At 35.1% G+C, this 6,571-nt stretch overlaps 1 long non-coding RNA gene across 1 annotated transcript; it reads right to left on the bottom strand.

Annotated features, from left to right (window-relative positions):
- Positions 1-431: 431 nt before the first annotated feature.
- LOC135170774 (uncharacterized) lies at positions 432-6,472 on the bottom strand. The gene is made up of 3 exons (XR_010300436.1): positions 5,042-6,472; positions 4,625-4,728; positions 432-4,310 (listed from the first exon to the last, which is right to left on the bottom strand). It is a non-coding gene; the product is annotated as an uncharacterized LOC135170774 (long non-coding RNA).
- Between the last annotated feature and the right edge of the window lie 99 nt (positions 6,473-6,571).

Below are 6,571 nucleotides of genomic sequence, written 5' to 3'. Positions count from 1 at the left end.
TAACTAAATTATTCAACTAAATCTATTTAATAAATAATATTGTATAGATTTAGCCCCCACATAACTTCTATTAATAACTATTTTATTCAAACAATAAAAGTTAATCAATTTATTTCTAAGAAAAATTAATATTGAATATGAATTATTTCAAATTAATAAAATAAACATAGAAAATCAATTATATTTTTTTATATAAATCAAAAAACATAACTTTCAATTATTTTTAATATAAATAATTATATCTTTTAACGTTATAAACATAACATTTTTTCATATTTTTACAAATAGATAAAACTATTAAATAGAATTTTTCTAATCTAAATTTATTACATTAAAAAATTTTCAATTCAATTTCATTCAAAAAACAAAGTATTTTTTAATTAAATTTTAAATAATAACTTAATATATTAATTTTATATTTCATTTTATATATTAATTATAAGTATTTATTTCAATTTTATATTTTATATATAAATTAAAAATTACCAATCGGATTACCATCAGTCCAATTATCGACGCGTGAAACCGGTTACCCCTAAAACTGTTATCACTCTTTACCCATCGCCGACATACCGACCGAAGACTAACATTACCTTCAGTCCAGTTACCGACGCTTCGAGTCGGTTACCCATAATACTCATATCACTATTTTACCCACATCCAACATACCGACCCTCCAATACTATTACCGACAACCTAGTTATCGACGTATGGAACATATCACCTGCCCTCTACCGAATTACCGATCTACTTCTAAATTTTCAATATTTACAAGTTTGACAGCTGACAACCCCGCAACGCATTAAAATCAATTCAAATACCCTATTTTTCACACACAGTGCTGAATATTCGTCGCACACCATTTAATATCCATTAAACCTATTTTTTTTATTTTTATTTCAACTATTTTCAATATGTTCAAAATTTTATAGCTAACACCCCCACAAAACATTAAAATCAATTTTAAAATTCCAATTTTTCATACGCCTTGCTGAATATTCATCTCACGCCATTTAATATAAATTAAAACTATTTTTAAAAATTTTATTTTAACCATTTTCAATATGTTACGAATTTAACACCTGATAACCCCACAAAACGTTAAAATCAATATAAAAACAACGGAATTTTTCATACGCGTCGCTAAATATTCGTCTCACGCCATTTAATATCCATTAAAACTATTTTAAGTATTTTTATTTTAACCATTTTCAATAAGTCGCAAATTTAACAGCTGACAACTCCACAAAACATTAAAATCAATTAAAAAAACGCCATTTTTCACACGCGTTACTAAATATTCGTCTCACGCCATTTAATATCCATTAAAGCTATTTTCAAAATTGTTATTTCAACCATTTTCAATATGTTGCAAATTTAACAGCTGACAGCCCCGCAAAACATTAAAATCAATAAAAAAAAAACGCAATTCTTCATACGCGTTGCTAAATATTCCACTCACACCATTTAATATCCATTAAAGCTATTTTAAAAAATTTTATTTTAACAATTTTCAATACTTACCTGTTTAACTGATAACAAACCCACAAAACATCAAAATCAATATAACAAAAACACTATTTTTCACACGCGTTGCTAAATATTCGTCTCACACCATTTAATATCCATTAAAGCTATTTTTAAAATTTTTATTTCAACTATTTTCAATACGGTAAAAGTTTGACGGCTGATAACCCTGTCACGTCATTACACTTCGTCGACTATTTACCCATCGCCGAGATACCGACCGTCCAATACTCTTACCGACAGACTAGTTATCGACGTGTGGAACAAGTCACCCGCGCTCTAACCAATTACCAACATTGGTTCAAAATTTTCCATATGTTACCAATTTAACACCTGACAACCCCGCAAAACATTAAAATCATTTTAAAAAACTCAATTTTTCACACGCTTTGCTAAATATTCGTCTCACACCATGGAATATTCATTAAAGCTATTTTCAAAATTTTTATTTCACCCATTTTCAATACCTTCTGAATTTAACACCTGACAACCCGACAAAAAATTTTTATCAATTTTAAAAACCCTATTTTTCACACGCCTTGCTAAGTATTCCTTCATTTAAACCCTCTTGTGACATTCTTACGACTTTATTCTGACTAACTGTTGCAAAACCTAGCTTCTAACTCTCTCTCTTCTCAATCTCTATCCATAAAAATATCCTCACCAGTCTAACCATATTATTGCAAAGGTAAGCAAATCTAGTCTGAAGGGTGACAAGTTTCGCAGGGCCACCAATTTCTTGACTGACACCATCTAGCGAAACCCTTACAACTTCATTATGACTAGGCTTTGCAAAACTTCGCTTCTAACTCTCTCTCTTCTCAATCTCTATTCATCAAAATATCCTAACCAGTCTAACAATATTATTGCAAAGGTAAACAAATCTAGTCTGAAGGGTGACAAGTTTCACAGGGCCACCAATTTCTTGACTGACACCATCTAGCGAAACCCTTACAACTTCATTATGACTAGGCTTTGCAAAACTTCGCTTCTAACTCTCTCTATTCTCAATCTCTATTCATCAAAATATCCTAACCAGTCTAACAATATTATTGCAAAGGTAAACAAATCTAGTCTGAAGGGTGACAAGTTTCGCAGGGCCACCAATTTCTTGACTGACACCATCTAGCGAAACCCTTACAACTTCATTATGACTAGGCTTTGCAAAACTTCGCTTCTAACTCTCTCTCTCTTCTCAATCTCTATTCATAAAAATATCCTAACCAGTCTAACAATTTTATTGCAAAGGTAAACAAATCTAGTCTGAAGGGTGACAAGTTTCGCAGGGCCACCAATTTCTTGACTGACACCATCTAGCGAAACCCTTACAACTTCATTATGACTAGGCTTTGCAAAACTTCGCTTCTAACTCTCTCTATTCATAAAAACATGCTCACGCCATTTAATATCAATTCAAAAAAATTACAAATTTATATTTATACCATTAACAGTACCTTACAACTTTCACAGCGATCAACCCCCGGGTTCATCACTAAAATCCCCCACAAAAAAAACGCAATTCTTTATCAGCCTTGTTAAATATTTCTCAGGCTCGATGAAATAGCAATGAAAAATACATTTTCAATTTATATTTCTCCCCATAACAGATGTTAAACATTTTTACTACCTTATCACTTTTACATTTAAATGCTCCTCCCCCCGAGGTTCTCTTTACGGTTATTCATCATTTGTGAGAAATCATTTACAATGCAAATTACTAAATTCCGACTAACAAATATCCACCTGTCAAGCTAACCATCCCACTCAATTATTTTTTTACTAATTATTCATTTCATCCTCAAAAAGCTTTCTTCAAATATTCATTTCTTATAATTTACCATTCCACCCAAACTAGCCGCCGCCGCCGCATATACTAAACCTCCGCATTCAATTCAATGCGTCGAGGCTTGTCCAAAAAATATTTTCCACCCCTATATAATACACGATGGCTCAATTCGTGGACACGATTCGTCGGAATCAGACACCTTTTCCTCGCTGTCCAACTCCGACGGAACAAAACCCCGGGGGCTCCGACAAGGAGGCCGTCGAATTCTGGACGATCCCCCCCCCGTCTTCATTCCCCTCCACCCTAAATTTACGCGCTTTTTACCGCCCAATATACAGGGCATATACAAAACGGGACTCCACGTCGCACTTCACCACAGTCAAGTACGACGGGTAATTCAGGATACAGGTCGCACTCCGACGGGTATCAATAATACACGTCCGAGTCCGACGGATAAAGTGCGGGATCTGACGGCGGCCGCTGAATTCTACAGCAACGCCCGTCTTCATTTCCCACCGCCCCCCCCCCCCAAAAAAAAAAACACCTCTTCCTACAACCCCCAGTATATGTGACAGCTGAGTCCAACAGTGCATGACAAATTACAAAAACTACTTTTTCAAAAAAACCTTTTTCAACATTTTATTTCTACTGACCACACCAAAAAATTATATAAAACCCAATTAAGAGCTAATTCTCTAATTAATTCAAAAACCCCAACTCTGGCTAGCTTCACTTTATTAATTAATTTTAATTTCTCACAACTGATAAACGTACCTCTTATCCACTAGAAGCTCATCATGAGCATCGTTAAACATTTGTGACAAATAATTCAAAATTTATCACAATTGCTTAACATTAAATAAAAATTCTTTAATTTTTGACTCACCGAGATATCAACTGCAAACTGCAAACTGCATACTGCAAACTGCATACTGCAAACTGTCGCCTGCTGTTGAATGCTGTCTCAGCATTCCTCCTTTTCCACAGCTCACTTCACCTTAAAAAAAAAAAAAAACAAATTACAAAAATTGATTTTTCAACAAAGCTTTTTCACCATTTTATTTTTACTGACGACACAAAAAAATTATATAAAACCCAATTAAGAGCTAATTCTCTAATTAATTCAAAAAAACCCCAACTCTGGCTAGCTTCACTTTATTAATTAATTCATTTTAATTTCTCACAACTGATAAACGTACCTCTTATCCACTAGAAGCTCATCATGAGCATCGTTAAACATTTGTGACAAATAATTAAAAATTTATCACAATTGCTTAACATTAAATAAAAATTCTTTAATTTTTGACTCACCGAGATATCAACTGCAAACTGCATACTGCAAACTGCATACTGCAAACTGTCGCCTGCTGTTGAATGCTGTCTCAGCATTCCTCCTTTTCCACAGCTCACTTCACCTTAAAAAAAAAAAAAAAACAAATTACAAAAATTGATTTTTCAACAAAGCTTTTTCACCATTTTATTTTTACTGACGACACAAAAAAATTATATAAAACCCAATTAAGAGCTAATTCTCTAATTAATTCAAAAACCCCGACTCTGGCTAGCTTCACTTTATTAATTAATTCATTTTAATTTCTCACAACTCATAAACGTACCTCTTATCCACTAGAAGCTCATCATGAGCATCGTTAAACATTTGTGACAAATAATTAAAAATTTATCACAATTGCTTAACATTAAATAAAAATTCTTTAATTTTTGACTCACCGAGATATCAACTGCAAACTGCAAACTGTCGCCTGCTGTTGAATGCTGTCTCAGCATTCCTCCTTTTCCACAGCTCACTTCACATTAAAAAAAAAAAAAAAAACACTATCCCCACATCACTGCACTCATTTTTTTTTCTACAAATGTCACACACCACTGGCTGCCCGCCCGTATCGGTAGCGATCGCCCCCCCCCCCCATCCCTTCACCGCACTGCTCACTGAATATACCACCTTATTTATCACTACCCAATTAACCATTTAATTATGCCAGAATTTAAATAAAATGCACACACTTTTTTAGGCCACTGTATTTACAACCCGACTCATTATTTTTTAAATTAAAATTTTTACCATTTTTAAACAAATTACACCTTTTCACCTACGCACCAACAACCACCAACGCGCACAACTCCCCCCCCCCCCCAACCCTTTGCCACACAAGTCTGTAGATACGCTACGTATTTTTCATTCGTCCATTTTCCATTTTATTATTTTAAAAATGTCACTCAATAAACACACCTTTCCGGGCCAATGCATTTACACACAATTTACCACTTTTTTTTTAACCAACAATTTGTCCAATTATTTTATTTAACAGGTTACGCGTCATCACCAAGCCACCGACAAGCACGGGTGCCTCCCCTCGCCGCACCATCCCTTTGTCGCCCAGCTCTGTAGAGACACTCCTTATTTTTCATTCATCCATTAACCGTTCAATTATTTTTCAAAATTGTCACTAAATTCACACACTTTTCTGGGCCAATGCATTCACACCCAATTTAGTAGTTTTTTAATGAAAATTTCCAGCATAATCCGGACACGTACGGCTGCCCCGCCCTCACCGCACCATCCCTTCGTCGCCCAGCTCTGTGGAGACGCTACCCATTTCTCAACTGTCTATTTAGAATTTTATTTTTTCAAAAAATTCCACTCAATAAACACACTTTTCCGGGCCAATGCATTTACCCTCCATTTACCAGTTTTTTTAGCAATATTTCACCAATTATTTAACAGATTCGGCGTCATTACCAACACGAACACGTACGGCTGCCCCCCCTCGCCGCACCATCCCTTCGTCGCACAGCTCTGTGGAGACGCTACTCGTTTTTCAGTCCATTTACCATTTTATTATTTTACTAAATCCCACTCAATGCACAATATACCAGTCTTTTTAGCAACAATTTGGCCAATTATTTAACAAATTAGGCCTCATCACCAACGAGCCACGCCCAAGCGTCCTCATGCACACTTCCCACAAATCCCTTCAGTTTTCACTAATAAACTTTTAAAAACAATACTCACTATATTAATTACACGCCCCCAAACTATTTCCCTCTAATTAAACACTTTAATAATCTAAATTCCGCGTTTTATTAAATAAATTACGCGAAATACACGAAACGCCGGGACAGAAATACACGTGCAGCCGCCATCTCAGGGCATACTGAATCCACGTAGCGCGCAGCTCACTCACGCCTGTGGGCGCGCGCCTGCCCAGTACCACTAGTTGCGCGAGAGAGCTGCGCGTG

Source organism: Diachasmimorpha longicaudata, chromosome 2 (assembly GCF_034640455.1).
Source record: "Diachasmimorpha longicaudata isolate KC_UGA_2023 chromosome 2, iyDiaLong2, whole genome shotgun sequence".
NCBI lineage: Eukaryota > Metazoa > Arthropoda > Insecta > Hymenoptera > Braconidae > Diachasmimorpha > Diachasmimorpha longicaudata.
The sequence above is the reverse complement of the archived record's forward strand: the minus strand, read 5'-3'. Positions and strand labels throughout refer to the sequence as shown.